Source organism: Cavia porcellus, unplaced genomic scaffold (assembly GCF_034190915.1).
Source record: "Cavia porcellus strain 051 isolate PalLab524CR breed Dunkin Hartley unplaced genomic scaffold, mCavPor4.1 scaffold_1, whole genome shotgun sequence".
In the NCBI taxonomy this organism is placed as follows: Eukaryota; Metazoa; Chordata; class Mammalia; order Rodentia; family Caviidae; genus Cavia; species Cavia porcellus.
Window position 1 is genome coordinate 184,735,740 of NW_026947484.1, and position 26,079 is coordinate 184,761,818.

At 30.7% G+C, this 26,079-nt stretch overlaps 1 protein-coding gene across 1 annotated transcript in view; it reads right to left on the bottom strand.

Annotated features, from left to right (window-relative positions):
* Nucleotides 1-895: 895 nt before the first annotated feature.
* The window catches only part of Cylc2 (cylicin 2), a 33,896-nt gene continuing 8,712 nt past the window's right edge, over nt 896-26,079 (bottom strand). The window contains exons 5-7 of the mRNA XM_063239735.1: nt 12,041-12,204; nt 3,626-3,734; nt 896-1,039 (exon numbers count right to left, since the gene is read on the bottom strand). The gene's annotated coding sequence lies outside the window, so the exon portion shown is untranslated. The remainder of the gene's footprint in view (nt 1,040-3,625; nt 3,735-12,040; nt 12,205-26,079) is intronic.

The window sequence follows — 26,079 nt, forward strand, 5'->3', positions numbered from 1 at the left end:
AGTTATTAATAGGAAGAATGCACAATAAATTAGGGCTATATTGTAAATGGTTTATATATATTGGCAGAATAGATAAAATCAAAAAGGTATCATTTAAAGTTAGTGATAAGACCTGATTTTGACTAATGTATTTTCCTTTTCTTGACAATAATTGTGTTATCTAAGAAGTTTTTGAGTTAATTCAAATGAAATAAACATTCACAAAATTTATTTTTAGATTTTACATAGAGAACTATAATATTATAAGGAGAAAGGAAGGAATCTCAGTCTACTATCTTCACGATCTTTAAATAAATAAATTTATTTATAAATATTTATTTAAATAGAATATTTATATGTATTATATATGATATATAAAATATTTATCTATTATATTTATGTATATTTAATATATAATAAATACTACCTATGTATAAACAAATTCAAAAGAAATCTAGAGCATAATAGTTTATAGAAGTGTATATTTTCAAAGCCATACAAAGAGTAATTGAAATATATAATATATATAGTTATATTTATATATTATATTATCTAATATATTATGTATATTTTCAAAGTCATACAACAAGTAGTTAAACAACAAAAGAAGAAAACATAAAGAAAATCAGTTTTGAATCAAATAATTTCATACACATAGCTGTAATTTTGCGTGATATAGCTTCATGATGATAGAACTTACTCAAATGGTATGAAAAGTCTGTGATAAAGAGAGCAGAATTACACTCTGCCTCCACCATATGAGCAAATAATGAAAGTCGAATTAGAACTATGAAAATACAAAAATGTGTATATCTAAAAATGCCTCTGTATTTTGCCAAAATGGAAACCATAGAAAACTACCTATGCATGGTTTTAAATTAGGTGATAACACACAGGGACACGGAAATAGACAGTAGCTGTTTTAATTTGTTTCACCAGGTGACTCATGTGTTCCCTTCAAAATTAAAGCTGACAATCAGCTCCATAAAAGGAAGATCTTCAAGTGATACGTTGCTCTTTTCCAGTGTGATATAATGTCTGGTGCATCTTCCTGTTGGTCCTAGAATATAATCAAGCTAAGGTCAAATAAGATTCTGAAGCACCTTCATAGGTGAAAAAAAAATATATCAGATATGGAGACTGGTAGATAATTTTAAAAACATGCATAATTGATTAAACTGATAAACTTTTATTTAAACGTATTTATATAAATGTACCACAATTATGCACTTATATATAGATATCTAAATAGCAATATCAGTATCATTTCCAGATGTGAACCTGCAGGCAACTTCGGATATTAAATTCCATTTTTTCTAATTTTTGTCTGATATTATATTCATTTAAAGCAGAATTTATAATGGTGTTCAGCAAATAAATAAATACATGCATTCATACATAAAATTTTTAAAAAGCCCAAGTTAGAAGTGGAGAGGAATCACGGATGCAGTTAATAGTTAAATTTAAGGACACGTTTTCTAAAATTCAAAACTAATCGAGAGAAAAATGAGATGCTCTGGACAGTTAACATTTTTATTAATTGGCAGTTTAAGGGAAGATATCAAGAAGATTTAGAGAAATATTTTGCAAATGATTCCTATTGAAATTATCTCAAAGATTCTATTCTAGTTATAGCATTAGATTTGCAAATGTGTTGTACTAATCTTTCTTTGAATAGTCAGATATTTTTGTTTAACCAACAAAAAACATTGGTAATGTCCATATAAGTTTTAAGTTCCTTTCAAAGATAAACTGTATTATTTGCTTAAACTTTATTCATTTGTCTTTTGTTGTACACTCTGAAATTATTAGCAGCAGACACTATGAAACTCCAGTGTATAACCATGATAATTATTTCTTTTTGTATTTGGAAAAGTTAGCATATATGGTAATTTTTGAGAGCGGTAAATTTAACTTTTAAATAGATTCAGAACCTAAAGATTTAGTTATTTTTTTTTTCTTAAAGAAGTCAGTCTTATAAGAATACTGAGTCCTTTATTCAGTACTCACCTGAAACTTTTCCACAGTATTTTTATTCATGATTTATTATAAGTTATTTACATTACACATGACAAAATTTTATTTCATCATACAGAAGGCCCGAAATTAAGCCTAGGATGGAAACTTTTTGAATCATTTAAACAAGAGAAACTATCATAAATTGTAGAAGGTAAAAATCAAGTTTCAGTGGCTTGAATTGATAGCCATCTTTATAAATTATTATATCTTTTCAGAGAACATATTCAAAAATGTTAAAAATGCTACCCTTTTCCAATTTGGTATCATTATTTATAAGATACTATTTGACAATGGAAAACTTAAAGGAGCATGATACAAAACACACACACACACACAGACACAGACAAACACACACACACACACACACACACACACACACACACACACCCCAAAAGAATCCTAAGTGACTGAAAGCATCAGGAACTACTTAAGTATCATCAGTCTTTGGAACAATTACGCTTCTCTTTCTCTACTTTTAAAGCAAATAATTTGGGTTTTAACAAATTTTCTTCCACAGTTGGACAACAAACATATCTTGCAAAAGAATTTTAATAATTGCTTTCCTATTTTCTCTGGACTCTCAACTTTTAAAGAGGGCCATCTATATAAAAATGATGCAAGTAGTGACAAAACTTCAATATGTGTTTGGGATGTTATGAAGTTTGAATTAGCATCTCTTTAGGTAAACATTTCTAGGTATCTCAGAAAAAAAATATACAGATTTTTACAGCAAAAATCCACAGACCCGTGGATCTGGACTTTTGACATGTCTTGAGAAATAGAATCCTGCTTATAAGACCACTAATGGTACTGTATTCTATTTAGGCATCTTCCATCAACCCAGTTTTCAAAACCAGTTGGCTTTTCTAGGTCTCTAGTTTTCTCACTTGCAATTTCTTCAGGTCTCATGTAACACTACAAAATGACTATGTAGTCTTCCACAAAAATACTTATCTTTCCTTAACCTGAAGTACGTGATTCAAATATGGAATTTTTGTCATCAAATCTTTGTAACAACATTAGAGATGCAACATGTTTTGATGAAATATCATTATTTCATGTTCTTTAGTACTTGATCCTAAAATAAATATTGTTCTAATGATGCAAAATAGTGAGTAGAAAAATTTAGTTAGTGAATAGTGAAAAGCATGGGTCTAGTTTTAATTTTCAGCATGTGGAAAACCAGCTTTTCCAGCATGATTTCTTAAGGATGTTATGTTTTACATTTTTTTTTTTTTATGTTAAAGAGATTAAGACATCTTTCCTCCAGTGACAGTCTTTGTCACCTTGGTTAAAGATAACGTGGCTAAATATGTCTGGAGTTATTTCGGCATCTTCCATTATGCCCCTTTAAACATCAGTTTTCTTTTGCCAGGGCCATGCTGGTTTTTTTCACAGTAGCTTTGTAATGTAATTTCAAATCAGGGATTGTGATGACCTCTGCTTTGCCTTTGTTTCCTAGAAATGCCTTTGCTATTCTGTATCTCTCTTTGGTTTTCAAGTGAATTTTAGGGTTGTTTTTATCTAATTTTATGAGATATGCTGCTGGAATTTTTATTGTGAGTCCAGTAAGTCTGTATAATAATTTTGCAAATATTGCTATTTTCACTATATTTGTTCATCCTACCCAAGAGCAAAGAATATGTTTCCATTTTCTGATATCCTCTTCAAACTTCTTTGCACAGTACTGTAGTTTTCAGCATAGAGGTCTTTTATTTTCTTTGTTAGATTGATTCCTATGAAAAAATATTCAACATCATTAATCATAAGAGAAATGCAAATTAAAACAACAGTAAGATTCCATTTCACCCCAGAAAAATGATTAATATCAAGAAATCAATCAATGACAAATGTTGGAGGGGTTGCAGGGGAAAAGGAATCCTCCATTTTGGCAGGAGAGCAGACTGATGAAACCATTGTGGAAATCAGTTTAAAATTCTTCAAAACCTAGAATTAAAATTCCTACTCAACCCACGTATTTCCCTTCTTGTTATCTTTCCAAAAGAATTAAAAGCAGCATACTACAGAGATATTATGCATACTCAGGTTTAAAGCAGCACAAGTAATAATAGCTAAGTATTGGAAACAGCCCAAAAGCCCATTAACCAATGACCAGACAAAGATGTGATATTTTTACACAATGGAGTACTAATCTATCACAAATAAGAAACTTGAGACAATTCTGGCTAAAAGGATTCACCCTGAGACTATATTCTAAAATGAAATGAATTGGACATATGTGTGCAAATACCACACGGTCTTTCTGCTGTGAGAAGGAAAGTGTAAATAAGGACCAAAATGTATAATAGATATTGTGAATTAGAAAGAAAATATTCAGAAAGGATGTGGAAGTGTGCTGGTGGGGGGAGAGGATGAGAAAATAGGGAAAAATGGAAACAAAGCTTTTGTAAATAAGGAGAGGAAGAGAATTGGAAAATTGGATAGTAGAAAGGGTAAAATCAATTCATATCATGTACAGGTACAAAGTCATGATGATCAATGTGATCATTAGTTTTACTTAAAATGTACCAAGCATTTTAATTTAAAGAAAAGTTTACAACCTCTCCAATTAGGTACAATTGAGTGCAAACTTGTGTGTTTAGTATTTATACTTTTAATCCTTAGACACTGGTGTACCAAGTAAATCCTAACATAGGAGAAATAAGGGAATACATCAGAATAGTTCGTTAGTAGATTCTATTATTTCTATCTTTTCATCTTATAATATATGTAACAAACTTGCCCTGGTTCCTGTATTATTTCTGGTTCCATAAGAACTGACTAATTTTGATAGTCTGGGAAAGGATATTCACAAATTTCCAGTATTCATGGAAACCAGCTACTTATCTATCTCACAGCTTAATTCCTTAGCTATAAGGATGCATATTCACAGAGATATATCATTGTTTTACACATGTGTTATAACAAGAATAGTAGTGTTCCTGTTTTTGAAGTTTGCTTTTTGTTTCCTAAAACATTGCTAGATGTTCGGTAATTCATTGGTTCTGGAAGGAGGAATTAATATTTATTTTCTTTAGATTGCTTTAGCAATTTTTAAAAACTTAATATTTTTTGTTGTTATCATTTCATTTTCCTGTAGAAAACTATTTGCTTTTGACTGTAAAAACCAGAATGAATGATCTTGGATACATTTTCTTTATAAAAGAATGCAGCACAAAATATATATAGGCAAGAGTTTCACATATTTATTTGATTTCCATCAGATAATGAATTCAGTTGTTATTCATGCACGTTATTCTACCAACCAAATGCTACTAGTTTATTCTTTCTGTTAGTGTTGTAAAAAACCGGTTCCCAAATTATTTAATAAAAAGAATTTCAATTAAGACATTATGACTCATAAATAACAGTTCATTTACATGGCACTAAAAGCAAAACAAACAATGATAGAAAACACAGGCTTTGAATAGGACACATTTTTTAAAAAAACTATTACCTCTGTTTAAATTTAGAAAAAAAAGTAAATGAAACATTATTATATTAACACATTAAACTGAATACTCATGATTTATTGAGCACTGATTATACAAATTATAATTTTTTTTGTCTTTTTCCTTTTTTTATCGGTACCAAGGATCAAACTCATGACTGTCTGCTTTCCAGGCAGGCGCTTATGCCACAGAGCTAAATCTCCAGTCCCTACAAATTATAATTAAAACACAATATATTTATAACAGTGGCTGGTTCTAAGAAAATAATATATAATCCATGTTAATGTCATTGTCATTTTGTTTTTATTGTTATGGATATTATTTATTTCTGGTTTCAAATAACTATTTATTCATTAAATAATTTAAGTTTTTGTATAATATCTTCCAGAAAAATAAATTTGAAAGACTTCAAATTAAAGATGTAAAAATTATATATAATTTTTAGATTTAAATTAACAATGATAAAAATATAAGTTAGTGAAATGAAAATAATATTTTTCTGCTATTCATTTCTCTGCCCTCTTTTAATAAATACAACAGTAATCCTAACATACACTATTTTATTATTGATCATTGAAAGGATAGGACAAACTATAGTACCCAATGAGGTACACATACAAAATCCAACATGTTCTATTTATCCCAGGGCACCAAATTATATCAATTAGAAATTTAGACTTAAGAGATTCAAGTCAGTCTATGATGGGTATGTGAATAGGGAAAGCATTTAAAGTCAGAAGTGGGGATCCTAAGATATTTCTCCATTAATTTATGAAGAATAGATCAGCCACTTATCCAAATAGTGACCAAAAATACATACTCATTGAAATACAGAGATAAACATTTGTATAGCTGCATATTAATACAAGACCTGAGTTCCTTCTATTTAATTTCCTGGTTTCAGTCTCAGGATCAGCTATATTTCTTTCCTAGGATTCTAAGAGAGATCTCTTATGCCTTTCATTTGTTTCCCTAAGTTAATTTGAATGTGCTTATATATTTGGCAATATGTTCAAGCAAAGAGTTAATAATGAGAGAAATACATTAATCGAGCAAAAAGTTTAGCTTCATTATAATATAAAATTTACACTTGAAAAAATTTATTGATATCTGGCCATGGTAGACTACTCAAAATTTAGGAGGCCAACACCTGAGAATTTCTGGGTATTTAAAGCAATAGTGGGCTACCTACAGTGTGAGACTTTTCAAGAGACTCTGATTAAGGATGGAAGAATAATTAATGTGATTGAGGAAATTTCAAGGCAGCCCAAAGTTTAGGCTGTGACATGGTTGTAACTGGGGACTTTAAACTAGCTACACAGTGAAAAACAAGAGCAAATTAAAAAGTTAGGTGATTTTTAAAGCTTTTACTTTCACCAGAAAAGGAGGTTTTGTAAGTTTGGGCCTGTAGATTTGGAGCAGCTGAATGCAGGATTGCTTAAAAGCTTAACATTAAAAAGAAGCCAAGTCCCTTGTTTTATAAAAGACAATAGAACAATATTTTGAGGACATAAGAAGAAAAAAAGGCCCCAAAACTGGAAATGAGATAATTGGAAAAAGAACCACAAGGCATCATAATCCAGAACTTCCTTCTAGGAAATTCTCTCTCTCTCTCTTTGTTTTTTTTTTTTTTTTTTTTTTTTTTTGCCTTTTTCCTTTTTATCTGTACCAGGAATTGAACTCACGATTGCCTGCTTATAAGGCAGGCACTTATGCAGCTGAGCTAAATTGCCAGCCCTAATTCTTCTAGGAAATTCTTACCAGGGACAGGGTTCATAATGTTCAACCATAATGCATGACCTCAGAGACTTCCAGAGTTACAATAAAAGGGGCCCTGAGTTGGCAGCAAAACCTGGCATCATCAACATATCATTGCTTTTTTGCTTTTAGAGTCATGCAGAAAATGAGAGCTGTGATGTACAAGAGGCCTCCACCAGGATTTCAGAAGAAGACCGGGAGGTCAGACAGTGCACCCCTGAGAGGGCAGACGTGGAGCAGTGAGAGCTAACCCAAAGGTGCAGTGGAGACCCCAGAACGTGGAGAAGCTAGGGAAGTAAAATGTCCACAGTAAGCTGCAAGGACCTAGCAAAGTCAGCCCGAGGAAGAAGCTGTAAGAGCTGCAGCACTGGAAATTCCATAGGGGTAGCGCCACTAAGCCCTTTAGGGTTCTAACTGCCAGGACTTACTCTAGGTGCAGGCAAAGAACTACAAGATTTACGTTTGCTCTGCAGGGTTTCGGTCTTGCTTTGCTCTCATTGATTTGTATCTTTCTATTCCTCCCTTTTGGACGAGAATATCCTATATCTTTGCTTTGCAGCAGTGCTGAATATTCTTTTAAATTTTTACAGCTAGTAGTTTTCTCAAGTTTCAGAAGGGACCATGGACTTTTCAAAACTGCTGAAATTGTTAGCAGTGAGGCAAGTCATAGAGATGGAGCAAAAGTTACTTGCATAAAGTGATGTGCAGTGTCTTTGGGATCTAGCAGGGGGATGTTATGGTTTATATGCAGGTGTTCCTCAAAAGTCTCCTGGTCTCACAGGAGGGGCTTTTGGAAGGTTTTTTGATTATAGAAGCTTATAGCTGACTTGCACTTGGGAAGGAAGGCATGGCTGGAGGACCTGGTCAATGGGAGTGGGGCTGACCTTGAAAGTTGTATTTCTGTGCCCAGCTCTTACCTTACTAGATACTTCCTGGCCCCCATGAAGTGAATTATTTCCTCCACCCACTACTTTCAACATGATCTTTCTGTGTGGAGTCAACAAAATATGCATGGACTGAAAGATGAACCAAAGTAAACTTCTCTAAACTATAGGTGTCAGGTATTTTGTCCAAGTGATAATGAAAGGGACTAAGACATTTTATTGTGGGAAATTTATATGTATTTCTTATAATACAATACTCTGATAACTAATGTTGTCTCTAATGCCTTCAAATGCATAACTTGCACTTGAGGAAAGAAATAAAACTAGGCAAAAATCATTTATTTGAAAATGAGAAAAATATGATTAAAATGTTTTTTGTTTTGTTTTGTTTTGGCACCGGGAATTGAACTCACAACCTCACTCTTGCCAGGTAGCTGCTTACGCTGCTGAGCTAAATGCCCAGCCCTAAAATGTGTATCTTAAAAATCAAATATTTAAAATAAAAAATGTAGTTCTCTATATCTGTAGCAAAATAGGACAATTTTTTAGTCTTCCCAATACAAACTTAACACGTAATGATTTCAGTATATTTTGAGAGAAGTTGTATTGCATTATCATTTGAATGCATAAAGGTAAATTCAAGTAGCACGTAAATACAGTGATAGACAACATGCTGATACTTAAAATTTAACATATGTCAGATCTTTGGTGTCAGTCTTCAAAGATACTAGAAAAACAGCAAGGTATCTGGTGATCTGAAACTTATTTTTGTCAGAAATTACCTGCTTAATGCTCATTTTATAATTCCCAGGGGTTGACACAGGCATTATGAGAGAGTCAAATAAAATTTGCTCATCATTTTACATAGTAAAATATATAAAATATATATGTAATATCCTCTTATGATTTTATTGTTATTAATATGATGTTGTATAGCGTCTCATTGATAAATTCAACAATGTGAAAATAATTTGCCTGTTATTAACACCTCCAGAAATTATTCATGAAGCAGAGTTTCCTAGTGGTGTTATACAATATATATTTTCTCACCATTTTGGGGATCATATGAAACTAGTTACATCAGTTGTTTTTGTTATTCTGACAAATCCTTAGAAAACATGATAATGTAAATTTATTAATGGAAAAGGTAGGAATATCAAAAAATTGAAAGTGTTCTTCAAGTCATCCAGTTAATTAGAGCTTATTTTTTAATATCTTGGCTACATAACTAAATGGTTTTACCCTTGTTTTTATAAATATACTTTTTCTAATGTTTTTTATAATTAGTGTTACTTCATGGTCTTTTTCTTTTCATGCCTATCTATCATGATATATTTCCTCACTACAGAACTAAAAGCAGTGAAGTCACCACTGCCTGAAATCTCTGAAGGCATAACCCATAGTTAACCCTCCTCTATGATGCTTTTCTGACTTTTTTGTCACATTAAAGGAAATTGACACACCTGGAATTCTTCCATCCTGTTTTGACTTTAATATATTTTGTATTCTCTTCATCTCTCTTACATGACTTCTAATGCATATATACAATTTCTCTACTTGTACAACACAGCAGAGCTTCCCTAATATAACTCATCAAACCATGAAGCAGAAGGCCATATTCACTGACAAGACTAACTTATCAGAAGTTGTAGGAGAATTTCCTTTCTGAGTAATGGAGGTAAGCAACCATCCATTGAATTGTCATCCTGCTTTAGCAAAATTGGAGAAGCTTTACCTATATAATATCACTTTATGTAATCTTAACGACTATAGCTACTTGTATGTAAGTAAATAGAAGTATGTGGAAAATGACCTGGAAGTGTAGTATGGTTTATATCTGAAGTGACCCTCCAGGGTTGTGTGTTCGGAGGCAGGACTTATGCCGGTGATTGGATCATGGAGATGTTAGATTCGTCACTGGATTAACTTATCCACTAGTTCAAACCAAGTGTGCTGTTAGAAGGTGGGCCCTGGTCAGAATAGTCAGGTGCCTGCGGACAGAACTAGAAAGAACGCGTTCTTTTTCTTTGTCGCACCTCCTTTCTATCTCCGCTTCCCAATGTCCATGAGGTCAGTGAAATCCTGAGGAATGCTCTTTTCTATTGTGCTTTCACCTTGGACTATGGATTGAAACTCCTGGAAATTGTGAGCCAAATAAACCTTTTTAAAAAATTTTTATTGGTCACTTAACTTAGACCCAGGTGTTAAAGAATATTTTCCCCAAAACCTGTAGTGTTTCAAAACCATAGTCTACATATCAGTGACCTGAAACTTAAATTCAGATTCAGACTGTGGTATTACACAATACATATGTGCTCAATCACTTAACCTCTCCAAGACTCAGTTAAATGATGACAGCATATTGAATCGCGGTGGGGATTAAGTGACAGTATTACAACTGAGAGCCAAGAGTGGCAAATAATACCAGTTGTTTTCCTGTTGATGTTATTTTAACATAAAATTTTTGTAAGCACTCAAAAGATTGCTTGTATATGCTTATAGTACTAAAATAATGTTGAATTTTGCCCCTGCTTTAAAAAGTGTCCCTACTTTAAAGAAATTTTGTATTTGATTCTTCATTTTGCATTTAAATGTTGTTTCTTGTTCCTTTTCAGTGATAGCTTTCTCTTTAGTCATACTCAGTTCTTTCAGAAATTTTAATAAGTATATATGTTTCATGTATAATTTTAACAGTATTTTAAATTGGCAACTTTTCTTTATATATTTGTTGTTTCTGATAACGGACTGGAACTCTAAACTGGAGTTTGTTTCTTTGATTTTGGTACCAAGAATCAAATATACAACCTCATGTTTACCAGACAAGTACTTAAACACTGAACTAGCTCAGCGGCACAGTGCCTGCCTGGCATGTGCCAGGCCCTGAATTCGATTGCTGGTACCAAAAAAGAAAATAGTTAAAAATAAACATCAAAAAATGTGCCCCCTTTTAAGAAAGCCCTATAGTATATCGCTCAATAAACATGATAACATGAGCTTTCAAACCAGCTTATTATTGTTACTCATGTAAAAGGAAGTGGGGTTGTGTATGAGCCTTTCTAATGACTTAGTATTAAGATATGTAGAAAGAACATTTATATATTTCATTACCAACTGTAGTATTTTGGTAATTAATAGTGTGTATAGAATAACAATAAACAATATCAGATTCAGGAATATAAAAAATATAGAATAGTTATGTGCTAACTTTTATTTTTTTCTTTGTGTAATATAAAGTCATCTAACAAGACAAAGTTTAACTAGTGCTTAGATGAGTGGAGAGAAATAATGTATTTCCTTTATTTTAGGAAATGTAAGTATATTAATAAAAAATGACTGAAAACAGAAATCAGTTGCCTTTTATTAGTAATGGATAAATTCTACAGATTTGGAAATATATTATAGATTAATTATTATATACACACCTACTATTCATTAATATAAACAACAATATTTACAGGCAAGATATTACAAATATTTTCCACTCCAAATAGTTGCATAAATGAATTGGAATCATAACACAAATTCTGTTGTGTTTCCATGAAAATAGATGCACTATATTAAATTTTTTTTTATAGTATGTGGTCAATAAAATCACCTTCCAAATCAACAAAACAGAATTATTAAGGGGATTTGACTCTTTTAAGATTTAATTCATGGTTTAAAAATAGTGAAAGAGACTGGACATGGTGGCACTTGCTGTTCCAGCACAGAGGTGGAAGGATTGCTGCAAGTTCTAGGTCAACTTGGGGAAAAAAGTGAGTTCAAGGCCAGCCTGAACTACATAGTGAAATTGTGTCTCAAAAAGACAAAAAAAAAAAAAAAAAGAAAGAATGTTTTAGTGAGATCTTCATGAACAACGATCAAACAAGACACAATTGATAAACTAGCATATATCACTTTCTCATTACATATTATTAAAATTCATCAAAATTTAAATTTGGTGCTTACCATAGACCTTGTAAAATAAAAATCTTGCGAAGTCCCCATTGCCAAGTTTGGCTCTGCTTCCAAAATGAATTTATAGTTTTCCTTTTTTTGTGTATTGTCATTGATATACTCAGGATCTCCACTTTTTTCTTGCTGTAGAATATCATCTTTCCTTACAAAATTCTCTAAATAATAAACCAGTGTTGAGATATAATTAATGCTTCTGATTATGAAATAAACACTGAATCCACATTTCTAATAGCAATACAAACTTGATCTTAGTTCATTCCTCCTAATCATGTCTCTAATTTCAAGTATTTTCTAGTAGCATTTTATACAATAAATACATTATTTTTATAAGAAAATTCAATTTTCATATAGAGAAATCAAAAATTTTAATTTTAGGGCTTATAAATTCAAGGCATTTTGTTCCAACAGTAACCCTACTTTTAAAACAATAGTTATGCAACATTTACACATGCAAGTAATGGAGTCTTCAATGTGGATTAATAACTACAAAATATGCTTAAATAAAGGGTCTCATCAAAAGACATTAGTGAGTAGTGAATTTTTAATGAATATCTGCAGAATGTAAAAAACGTTCAGTAAATTTCTAACACATTCAAACAAACATGTGCACGTGAGTACATATATGTGTGTACAACCTGAAATACTACTTTTTAAAATGTTCTCATTTGCAAATAAAATATAATTCTTAAATTTTACAGCGTACAAATAATGGATAAAATTATAAAGCGATAAATTACCTTATTGATCATCTTAGATATTTTTGCTTTTTTCTTTTTAAAACTTTATTAGTACATGTATGCAGTGCATGATGACTATGTTTACTGTAAGGAGTTGGTATGCTTACAAAACCCATTCTTTTTTTCTCCCCTTGTCTTTACCTCATCTCATTTTGCCAGCATCAAATTCATTTCTATTTTATATTAGACCATATAAAGTTTCTTATCATGCATATGAATTTTTAAAAAAGACTAAAGGGCCAAAAACATATAAAACACATATGAAAATTGTCAAAGTATACTTTTAGCTATGTTGTGTGTGCTAAACAAAATAATTTTTCTCCTCTTTGTCCTGTTCTTTATTATATATTTATGTATTAAATGATAGATTATATGCTCATCAACAGATGAATGGATAAAGAAAATGCACTAATTATATACAATAGAATAATTCTCTGCCATAAAGAATGCATTAGAAATATTTGTAGAAAATGGATGAACATTGAGACCATAATATTAAATAAAGTAAAAACTAAAGTTTAATATCACATGATTTTTATTACATGTCATATCATTTTAGAAGAATGTTTGAAATCCCTCTTTTTGTAAGAGAGATTGTCAGCTGTAGTCAGAATGCTGTGCAACACATTTGAAAACCAGATGCTTTCCCTTTTTAGCTACAACTGCACATTTTGATCCACATCTATTTGTTTCTCTCACATGTCATTCTTTAATTATCAGTACTGTATTGCCTCTATGAGTTCAATTATTTTAGATTTCACATAAAAGCGAGATCATGAAGTATGTGTTGTTATACAGTTGACTTACGTCATTTAACGTGTCCTTAAGGTTCATCTATGTTTTAAATATCTTTTCTGATACTGGGGTATTGCACTTTGTATAAATACTATATTGGTTTCATCCATCCTTTCACTAATGGCCCCTCCTGTTGCTCCCATAAGCTTGTACTGTGAAAATGCTGTAATTAACATGGAAGCACAAATGTCTCCTCAAGGCACTGATGATATCAAAGTATTTAGTTATATACTCCAAGAAAGATTGCTCAGTCATATGGTTAAGGAATCACATACAGACAACAAGTAAAAAAAAAAAAACCCAATAGCCAAGCCATTCTTGGACAAAAAGACCAAAAATGGAGACATTTCATCACCTGAGTCTGAACCGTATTACACATGTACAGTTATGAAAACGTGTTGGTAATGGTAGACAAATATTCATATAAGCCAATAGGACAGAAAAGAGCCCACAAATTAATCGATTCAATCATGGCCAATTCAATACTGATAATGTTTCCAAAAACAAAAACAGGGAAATGATAGACATTCCAATAAAAACTAAATACTCTTTACATGCAGAAGAATGAAATCAGATTCTTTTCTCACACCATATACAAAAATTGAGTTCAAATGCAATGAAGATTTAAACTATTAGAAGATTCTAAAATAAGTAGAGGAAAAACAAAGGGTAAAACTAAACAATATATTTTTCTGTATTCATCATTTTGTTGAAAATCTGTGAAATTTTATTAATGTTTTCAACAATTATTTTTCGACTTTGTTAATTTTTTATCAAATTTTATTAGTTGTATTTTTCATTCTTAATTTTCTTATTCCTGTCCATTTTCTTGTGTTTGTGTTCTCTGCCTTTTCTAGTTCATATTATTTGTGCAAATATTTTGTAATTTTAGATGATAGAAAAAATTTCATCCTGGTCTCCTTTTTAACAGTGCTGCACAGATTTTAATTTTTGTGTCTTCCACTTTCTCCCATTTTCTCTTTTCAGTACTTTTTGACTCTGGATTGCATTGATGTGTTTGGCCTAGTTGCAAATTGTTTTGAATTTTCATGTCTCTTTTAGATTTTATATCTAGCAATGCCACTGTTCTAAATCCATAATATAAATTATTTTAAAAGTTTAATTTTTTTTTGTCTTTTTCCTTTTTATCGGTACCAGGAATCAAACTCACGACCGCCTGCTTGCATGGCAGGCACTTATGCCAGTGAGCTAAGTCCCCCATGTTGAAAATGTAATATATCTTACATATTTCCCATTTGATGTAATTTTTCACTTTTAATAAAAATAATTTAATTGTCATATAGTTTTCTGTTTAAAAATGCATATAAGTAGTTAAATTATTCTGTATTTCAATGTTTCTATGTATTTATTTTTGTTCCATTATCTGTTTAGAAAATTAATGAACCCAACTGTTATTATAAATTCTTATAATTATCCTTATACTTCTAATGGTACTAGATTTTATGGTGCAAATAAAAATATTGTAGTATTTTCTTTGTGTTCTGATTTTTTATCTTTATAAAACGTCATTTTAATCTCTAGCAATGCTGTACATTTTTATACATCTACCTTATTTTAGAGTAAAACTTTAGTGCAAACCTTTATTTTTGTAGTCAGTATATAACTTTTGGATTATTTTTTTAAAAACATTTTAATTCCAATTTAAAATGAATTAGTTTTATTTACATATCCGGAATTCTTTCTTATTGGTAATCATTGTTTTACAGCTACATAATTGTCAGCCCATTGATCATGACTGTTATTGATTTATTGAATCACACCTTTATATTTCTTATTTAAAAATAATTGCCTTTTAAGTGATTTTCATTATTTTCTTGCAATTAAATATTTTTATCTAATATGAATATTATTTCATCAGAAGAGCTACATTCTTGGATATTAAGTCTCTTATTGTTTCATTAGCTTCATTTGACTTCACAAATCAATCAAGAGCAGATAAAAATATTCCATAAAAAAATACCTAACCTAAAAATGCACAGATTTTTTTCTTGTTATTATTCCTAAGCGATACAGGCTAGCAACTGTTATACAGTATTTACACTGTATTAGATATAAGTAGTCTATGGGCAATTCAAATAATTAGAGGTATTTATTTTTTTCTTTAAATAAAAATTATCTTATTTAGAAATTTAAAAATCATTTTACTTAAGTTAGTCATTAATAAATTTATTATTAAATAAATTTATTATTAAATAAATTTATTAAATTCATTTAAATAATTTAAATTTTATTTACTTATTTATTTTTATTCTTGAAAATAACAATTAGAGATTATATTATCTCATTCTTTTATATATATTATCTCTATTTATTTATTTATTATCACTAATTTATATATGTGTTTGTTATATTTGAATACTATATCAATTTGTGAAAATAATTTGATTAGCCAATGAATTTGGTATCTGCCTGGGATAGCACTTGAGTCTAATGGCACTTGAAAAGAGTTACACAGAGGGATCCTAATGATTTATACTGATTCAGATGAGCTTCAATGAGGTTATCATGGATATCCAAAAAAGTCTAGTTTCTTCAACAAATAGTAGTGGAAAATTAAGTGCCAAAGAAGGATACACATTTTTTATCCTACAAAATACGCAGAAATCAAATAATGTAATGTGTGATCACACAAACATCTAGAACAACATATAGACCTTAATGATTTTTTCTATGAATTGAATTTTTAAGGTATGCCACCAAATGTTTAAGTAACAAAACCAACAGTAGAAAAGTGATAGTGTCCTAAACTACTAAGCTTCTGCATGAAATAGGAAACAACAAAGTGAAAAGATAATACATGAAAGCATATGTCTGTCGTCAATTTGTTTTTTCACAAGTAACATTTTTTGACTCTCTAACATCTGTCCTGCACTGTCCATGTTACTGAAGAAATATGTTTGGATAACTTCTGGCCCTCTGAGGGGGAAAAAAAAAAGTTCATGAGGAAAAACAGTTTAAAGTAGCTGAAGAATTAGTAGGAGGAGACACATTAATTTCTAGATGTCTATTTTTACAATACAATGTAAACTGTGAGATTGGAGTTAAGTACAATTTTCTTTAGTGACTTGCATTCGAAAATCTTGAACATTATTTGAAACATTCATATATACCTATGTATATAATAAGGAAATGACATTTTAGCACTATGAAAACATAGGATGAAGGAACTGTGTTAAATAAATACGTGGTTACTAACATTTTTTACTGTATTACAATGGTTTATAGTGGTGTTTTTGACATTAAAGAAAATGACAAAATCTAATATTGTATACAATTTCAAAACATCATTGTAATCTTACATTGCCTATTAAAGAATAATACTTTTGTTCTTACATAAAAATTGTTCTATAATAATCTCTCAGGTATTTTTGTATTTCATGACACTCAGTTTTCAATTACTATTCTTTCACTCTGTGATATCGATAGTGTTATAAACACATACACAGAGAAAATAAATTAAATAAAGTTGAATATATCTTGCAAATAATATAATCAATACAGACAATTAGTCATACTGGGGAGTGTTTACAGAATTTTATAGCAGAAAAAAGATAGACATGTATTGGCCTGCATTTTTTTCCATAGAAGGGGTTAGAACTATTAAGTGCTTCTCTCAGGAGATATAAATGTTGAAGGTAAGAAATGCCTTTGTTATAGTTCCTCTGTGATTTTAATCACATGTGAAAAATCTTTATACATCACAGTAAAACTTGGCAGTGACTTAGTTATACAGTTGTGATCAACATGCCAACAAAAGCAGAAATTCTTTAACAACTATATTTCATATTTACAGCTCTAAGTTTTACTCAAGGGAAAGATAAACATTAAAAGAGGAAAATATCTTCCACATAGAAAATGTAGGAGGTAAAGCCTAAATTGAGAATTGATAGCTCCTAAAAATGTGCACTTGTAAACATGTGATGTAATTATAGAATAGGGGATTGTAATTTATACAGATCTCTACCTTCAAATTGATCTCACATCCTATTTCACCTCCTTTGACTCTGGTACTTTATCACAGTGAAAATGTCAAAGAAAGGTCAAAGAACCCAGACATCTTTGCTGATTGTTACTACACATGAGAAAAAGCTCCTCATTGTAGAATTTCTTTTAGAGAAATAGTTTTTATTTTTTGGAAAATGTATATTTTTAATATAAAGTTAATCTTATTAACTCAAAATAGTATTCTGAGTTCCAATTGATATTTTTTTCTTTAAAAATTTTATATAAATTTCCAATATTACTATCAACTTATATTATGAAATAAAACACACCTTTGAAAACGTCCATAATTCTGTGCTACAGGTTAATACCTAACTGAAGAGTAACTGATTTTTACATAATTCCAGTATTTGTGGAATAATTAAGTGATTTTTTTGAACAATCAGAGCTAAGTGTAAAAGGCTAAACAATTTAACCTTCAAAACTTGTCCTCAATTCCTCAATTCCTCTGATATAATGGAAAATAAACTAATTCTATTAATGTTGACAATAAATATGAAGATTATGATGCTGTGTAAAATAATTTTTAAGTTGAGCTACGTATTTGAGAGTGCAGTTGCATTATGATAAAACTGGTCACATGAGTTTCATAAATGATATAATTGCATATTAGAACGTAGTGACAAATATATTTGACTGAGCACTGTTTAGTTTTGAACATAAGTAATAGTCATTTTATTCCCTGGGATGAAAGCGAAAGAGCTTGACAGTGTATGGACTCAGGAAGACACCGAGAGTATTTTAATATTTATTCTGTCAACCCACTATGTTTGATGCTGCACTATGTATTTCAATATAACATTCCAGCAGTGAAGATTTTAATTTAAAGGAAGATGATTATTACTCCCTTACTATAATGCCCAACCACACTTTTTCCCTTTTTTGTCACCTTTCAAAGTGAGGTAAATTAGTCATCTTTAAAAAAGAACATTTAACAAAAGACATATAAATGACAAGCTGTTTAACTATACTGACAAATAATTAGAAAATAATTTTATAGGAAATAAGAACTATTCATATACACATGATATTATGCTCAAAATAGGCATGTAAAAGATTATGGAATTTTATATTTCTTTATTTTGTATAAATTGGTAAACATAGCCTTGTACATTTATCAGTAAGTATTTGTGTATGGGGCTGGCCTTTGATTTTCAAAATTTATTTTATGTATTGGTTGTCATACAACCAAAAGAAGTAATTTTCTTATAACATAGCTTGGTCATATTTCATGCATTTATTTATATGTTGTGAAAAGTTTACTAATTCTGGATACAAGCAAGCTTGTTTTTAATAATCCTGTTTTAAGCATAATGTCATAGATACTTACAATCTATAGTAAAGATAAGCATTAACTGTGTTGGTGTGATATCAGCAATAGTGTAGAGGAAAACTAAAGATAAGACTGATAAACAATTTCAACTTTACTCATGAATTCTCAATAATTAATTAATTAATTGACTTTTCTTTTTAGTCAATATATAAATATTACATGATCTTTGTAACTAATCTCAGGCATCATGTTTAGAAAATATTGATGGGACCATTTCTTCCAAGGGCTAAATACAGTATGTTAGTTAGGTTTTTGTTTAGCTACTATAATGGTTATCATAGCTATCATAATTAAATTCACATAACTTCATTATCAACCTCACATAACCTAATTATTATTAATTTCACATTAGTTAATTTTATTCATTCTAATAGTTAAATAGTACTTCTGCACTCGTTCACACATAATAATCCTAAGGCTTATATTCTTTCAAGACATGTGTTACAGACGGTTACATCAAGGAAAACAAGTTAGACTGGCAAACTGTGATGCTTTGGTTCTTTGTGTTTCTATTTCTTCTCATATTTCTGGTCAACATGAGAATTGTTCTTAAAATTTTATGAGACATTATATTTTATTTTGATATTTATTTTCTTTTAAATTCAGTATTCATTAACAAAATATATCTAGAAATGTTGCTGTTCTGATGATAACTTCATGTTAAAGCTCAGAAAAACATTTTATTGTTTTTTATTCATTATAAAATCTATTAAATATCACCTTATTGAGATAATTGTTCATGGATAGTAAAGGGATTATAAATTTGATACATTTGAACCAATAACAGAATAAGAGGAGCACACAAAATACAAGAACAGCACATGAATATGTAATAAAAACAAAGAACAAATGAAAATATCAAACAAGTGTAGGAAAGAATTTTTCTATGACTATTGAATAACACAAGAATGCCTATTTTTATCACAATTATTCACTATGGTTTTAGAAATCTTATTTATCACAAATAAGGGAGAGAAGAAAGCAAATCAAAAAAGGTAAAGAGGAACTGTCTCTCTTAACACTGAAATTATTGATGAAAATCCTAAAGCTTAAAAGACAAAATCAAACATCTGTGGAAATAATATATGAAACTTTTAGTATACATTATCAAGATAAAAATTTGTGACTTTTACATAATGCACTACAAAACAAAAACTCAAGGAAAATATCTTTGAACATAAAACTTCACTAAAAATTAGTCTATTAAAATGGCAACTGAAATGAGGGGTAGACAGAAGGTGTAATTTTAATGACTGAGGGACATGATTAAAATTAAATCTAGGTAGAGAGCTCTCCCAGCACACTAGGCCCTATCTGGTACACACAACATGAACAGGTGAGTCTGGTGGTCTGAAAAGTCTGGAGCAACAGTAACAATATGAGCTAAAAGTTGGTTCCATCAATACTCTCAAGGCTAGTCAGCGTAGGAAGAATCCAGGACTTAACCAACTGAGCCCACAAGAGGAATTCATGAGACTGACACGACACCTACACTACGGTAACTGGTCAAACACAAGCCACACAGTAGGACCCTGCCTAAAATGCACATGACAGGGATGCAAAACTAGTGAGATTGAAAAGCCAATATATGAACCAAGTGATCAAAATGTCAATAGAAAAGAAACAAAGTGGAATCTCAGACCTCCAAACCATCTAGAACGAGAACAGGAGCGATTTCGAAGAATATGAAAGACACACACCAAAACCTTGTGAAGAGACACCAAACAAAGTAAAGAAAAAATCCATGAGGCTACAAAGGCAATTAGGTCAGAAATAAACTCTCAGGTTAAAAAAGAAATGACAAAAATAATGAAGGAATTGCACAGCATAACTACAGAATATATTTATGAAAAATCTAAGGAGAAAAAGAAAATGAGGGAAATCTCAAAAGAATAATATAAAAAAATAAATAAAATGTATGAAACAGATATCCAGAAAATTAAAAATCACATTGAAAGCTGACAAAACCACTAGAATGAAACTGAAGAGAGACTTTTAGACCTTGAAGACAGGATTTTGGCTAGTGATCATGAAAGGAAAGATCCTTTAGAAGCAATAGGGAACCATTAAATAACAGTTCAACAGCTCCAACGTAATGTAAGAAAAAAGCAATATAAGGCCCATCAATATCAAGGAAAAGGCAGAAGTCAACAAAACTACAAACAGCTATAACCAGCTATAACCAAAATAAATCTATATACAGAAGTACAATAATTAAAGTTCCAAAAATTCAGCACATAAACATAGTATTAAAAGCTGTTAAAGTAAAAAAAAAAAAAAAAAAAAAAAAAAAAAAAAAAAAAGCAGGTCACCAATAAAGGAAATTAAAATCATTAGTCAACCATTAAGAACACAGCTGACTTCACAACACAATCCCACTAGTCAAGAAGAATTTGGAGTAAAATACTTCAAGCTCTAAAAGTAAACAACTTCTAATCCAGATTGTAATAGACTGAAAAACTATCTTTTGAAATCAATGGAGAAATAAGACACTTATATGACAAAGAACAACAGAAGACATTGGTGTCTACTGAACCAATTCTAGAAAGAATATCAAAAGATAACATAGATAGAGATAATGACCACAATTTTAAGGACAGCATTACACAGAAACTGATAGGACAGTCAATTAAACATGGGAGGAAATCAGGGAACCAAGAAGAGGAAAATAACATGACAAATATAAGCCAATATATACCAGTTATAACCATCACTGTAAATGGCCTCAATTCACCAAAAGAAATAAATTGGAACAATGGATCAAGAAACAAGATCCAATAATGTGCTGCATATATAAGAAATGCATTTAACTCAAAAAGAAATTCATAGAATGAAAGCCAAAGATTGAAAATAATACTCATGCAATGCAAACCCAGGAAACAGTAGGCAGAGCTACTGTATTTGTAGACAGTGGGAACTTTAAACCAAGAATTTTCAAAAGAGATGAAAAAAGTCACTACATACTTGTTAGAGGAAACTTTAAGAGGAAGAGATAATATTTGAATAATTTTTAATTATTGGAATCACAATATGGAATCCCACAAGTATTTAAGACACATATAAGTAGATATGAAATATAAAATAAGGAGTAACACAGTTGTAATGTAGGGATTTAATACTCCATTGTCACAAAATATAGATCAAGTAGACAATGAGTCAACAAACAAATAGCAAAACTAAATCAAACGTGAACAAATGCATTTAATTAGATATTTACAGAGTGTTCCACCTAACAGCATAATACACATTTTTCTCAGCTGCTCAAGGAATTTTCTGAATAATAGAATATATATTATCCCAAAGAACATGCTTAACTAAATGCAAAGGAACTGAAATTGTCCCACACATATTATCTGGTCATAATTTAGTGAACATGGAAATCAATGAATAAGCCACCAAAACTCCATAAACATATGCAAATTAAACAACTTCCTCCTGAAAAACAAATGGGTCACAGATAAATTAAAAGACTATGCTAAACAATACCTACAATCAATACCACCAGAACTGGTGAGATGCAAGGAAAGAAATTCTATGCGCAAAATTTATAGTAGGAATTTCTTACATCAGGAAAACAGAATGAGCACAAATAAACAGCCTAGTGCTGCGCTTCAAGTTTATAGAAAAACAAGACCAAGTCAAGCCCATCAAAGGAAAAAACAAAAATATCAGAGCAGAAATTAATGCAAATGAGAATTACAAAACAATACACATAATGATTGAAGAGTTGGTCTTTGAAAAAATAAAAAAAGGTAAATCCCTAGCCAACCTTATCAAGAAAGGAAAGAAAAATTACAAATTCATTCAGTGAGGAATAAAAAAAAAATGAAACCATTTCAGATCCTGAGGAAATTCAGAAAACTGCCTGCCAATACATGCTTTGAAAATCTTTATTCACATAGCATGAAAAACACAGATGAAATGGACAGGATACTAGAAACATATGAATTATCAAAGCTGAATCAAGATATAAAAATTGTGCATAACCCAATATCAGTTACTGAAATTGAAAAGCATATTTAAAAACTCACCAACAGATAACAGGTATTGATCAGTTCAAAATGAAATTCTACAATAAATTTAGAAAAGATTTAATTCCAATTCTCCTCAAACATTTTAATGAAATTGGAAGGGAAGCAATTCTCTATGACTCATTCTTGGATGGAAGCATTACTCTACTACCAAAACCATAGAAAGAGCAAACCAAGAAAGAGAACTAAAGGTCAGTCTTCTTCCTGAACATACATGCAAAATCCTCAATAAAATACTCACAAACAGCATGTAGCAAATCTTATATAACCATTTTGGACTCATCCAAGAAAGGTTCAACACACCCAAATCAATATACGTAACACACCATAAAAACAGAGCCAAAGACAAAAATAACATGATCATTTAAATGGAACCAGTAAAAGTTTTAAGTCCAAAGTAATTAATGATACAAACTACAGAAAATCAGAATAGATTGTTTTGACCTCAATCTGGCAAAGCCTGAACACTAACAGCTAACATAATATTAAATGGGCAAAACCTTTAAAATTTCACTCTAAAATCAAGAACAAGAAAAGGATGTCTTCTTCCACCAGTCCTATTCACTATAGTTCTGGAAATGTTAGTAGAGCAGTTAGGAGAGAGAGAAATAAAAGGAATAACGATAAGAAAGGAAGAATTAAATTATCGTTATTTGCAGATGACTTGATATTCTACATACAATTTCCAAAAACTACACCAAAAGATTACTAGAGTTAATAAGCAAATTCAGCAACTGAGCTGGATACATTATAGTTAGCACTCAAAAATCAATAGCATTCTTGTACACAAACAAACTCACTGAAAGATAAAGTAGGGTACCTAAACCTTTCACAAAAGCAGCCAAAAATATTGAAATACTTAAGAATCAATTATCAAAGTTTGAAAAAGATATATATATATATATATATATATATATATATATATAATTGCATTATTCTGAAAAAGGAGATTAAAGAAGATATCAGAAAATAGATAGATATCACTTGCTCTTAGATAGGAAGAACTGACATTGTGAAAATGACCATAATTCCAAAGCTGGTAAGGAAACATAAGGCAATCCCTATTAAAATACCTTTAGCATACCTTCCAGATCTAGAGTAAACATGTCCAAAATTCATTTGGAAATGGAGCAGCTCCAGAATAACAAAGGAATTCATGGGTGATAAAGGCAAGGCAATGGAAATCACAGTCTCTGACCTGAAATTACGCTAGAGAGCATGGTACTGGAAATAAAACAATCCTGAAGATCATTAGAGTACACTGCAAGATACAGATGCAACTACAAATACCACGTTTTTATTTTAAAGAGAATAAAACAAAAGACAGCAGAGCAAAGAAAATCAGAACAGAGCCATGCAAGCAAAACAGTACTTCACAACCAAACAACCAGATATCAACAGTAGCTACCATAACGTCTCTTTTCTTTGAAACAATTGAGCATATCTTCACACACAATAATATCAAACTTAACAAAATAGTATAAAACCATTCAACAGAATGAAAGCATTACGGGGCATTCAAAACCAAATAACAGGGAATGAACAATGAGTACTATAATATCTAGAGGGCTCCTTTCCCTTAAAAAAAAAATTGTGTATATCATCACACATAATAAAATCTAATAAGACAAAACAGGATACAACCAATCAAAACAGAAGAACAAAAGCATGGTAGGACTTCAAATCAAGATGAAAGCAAATCTGCAATGGCTACCATATTATCTTGTTTTCTTAAAAATAGCTGCTTATACTATCATACCTAATAAAATCAAACAAAACAAAATAAAACCAATCTAATCAATGAATGCAAACATTATAAGATTTCAAAGCAATATGTTAATTCATGATATCCATTAAAATCTTACTTACTTTTACCATTTCTTATACTAGGGAGACTATACAGTGTTTACACATGTGAGTTTGATTTATTTTACTTAAGAGTGTGGTCTCAATTTGCATCCATTTATTTTTGAATATCTCAATGTGATCATTCTTTATAGTTGAGTAGTACTTCCTTGTGTAAAAATACCACATATTTATTATCCATTCCTCAGTTGATGGGCATTTAGCTTGTTTCCAAGATCTGGCTATTACAAATTGTGCTGCTGTAAACATGGGTGCACATATATCACTCTTATATTATGTTTTCGGTTCTTCTGGGAATATGTCCAGAAATGAAATAGCTGGGTCCAAAGGAACTTCCAATCCAGCTTTCTGAGGAATCTCCAGACTGACCTCCACAGTGGTTGCACAAGTCTTTACTCCCACCAACAGTGCAGAAGAGTTCCTTTATCCCTGCAGCCTCTCCAGTATTTGTTTTTGGTAATTTTGTTGACACTGGCCATTCTTTCTATTGTGAAATGGGATCTCAGTTTGTTTTAATTTGCATTTCTCTAATGACTAAGGAGGCTGAATCTTTTTTCATTTATTTAATTGCCATTTGTATTTCTTCATCTGAGAACTCAGTATTCATCTAAAAACTCCAGCCCATCGCAAGCAAGCCTAGAGAAGAAACACCTTAATGTTGACAAAGTGGGCAAAATGTTCACTGGAAGGAAGATCATAAATAGTGCTGGAAAAACTGATTTTCCACTTGCCAAAGACTAAAACTAGAGTGACAGCTATCGCCATGAACTAAGATAAGCTTAAAATGGATCAAAGATTTAAATATTAATACAGCAATAATCTACTGGAAGACAAGTAGGTGGAAATCCTGAAGACATAGGGAGGGCAGAGAGTTCATGAATAAAAATCAAATTGCATTGGAAAATTTCCAAGAATCAACAACTGGGATCTTATTAAAAAGATTTCTCAGCTCAAAAGAAATAACCAACAGAGTGAAAAAACAATCCACAAAATGGGGAAAAAAAATTAGACAGCTTTTCCTCAAAGAAAAGACTTCTCTCTAGAACATATAAAGAATTAAAAAAAAATAGAACCCCCAAATTCAAAGACCCACTCTAAAAATTGGCTTGAGATTAATACACACTTCTCAAATGTAGAAATACAAATGGCATATAATTACATGAAAAAATGTTCAACATCTTTGGTCATTCGAGAAATGCGAATTAAAGCACTGAGGTTTCATTTTACTTCAGATATAACTATCAT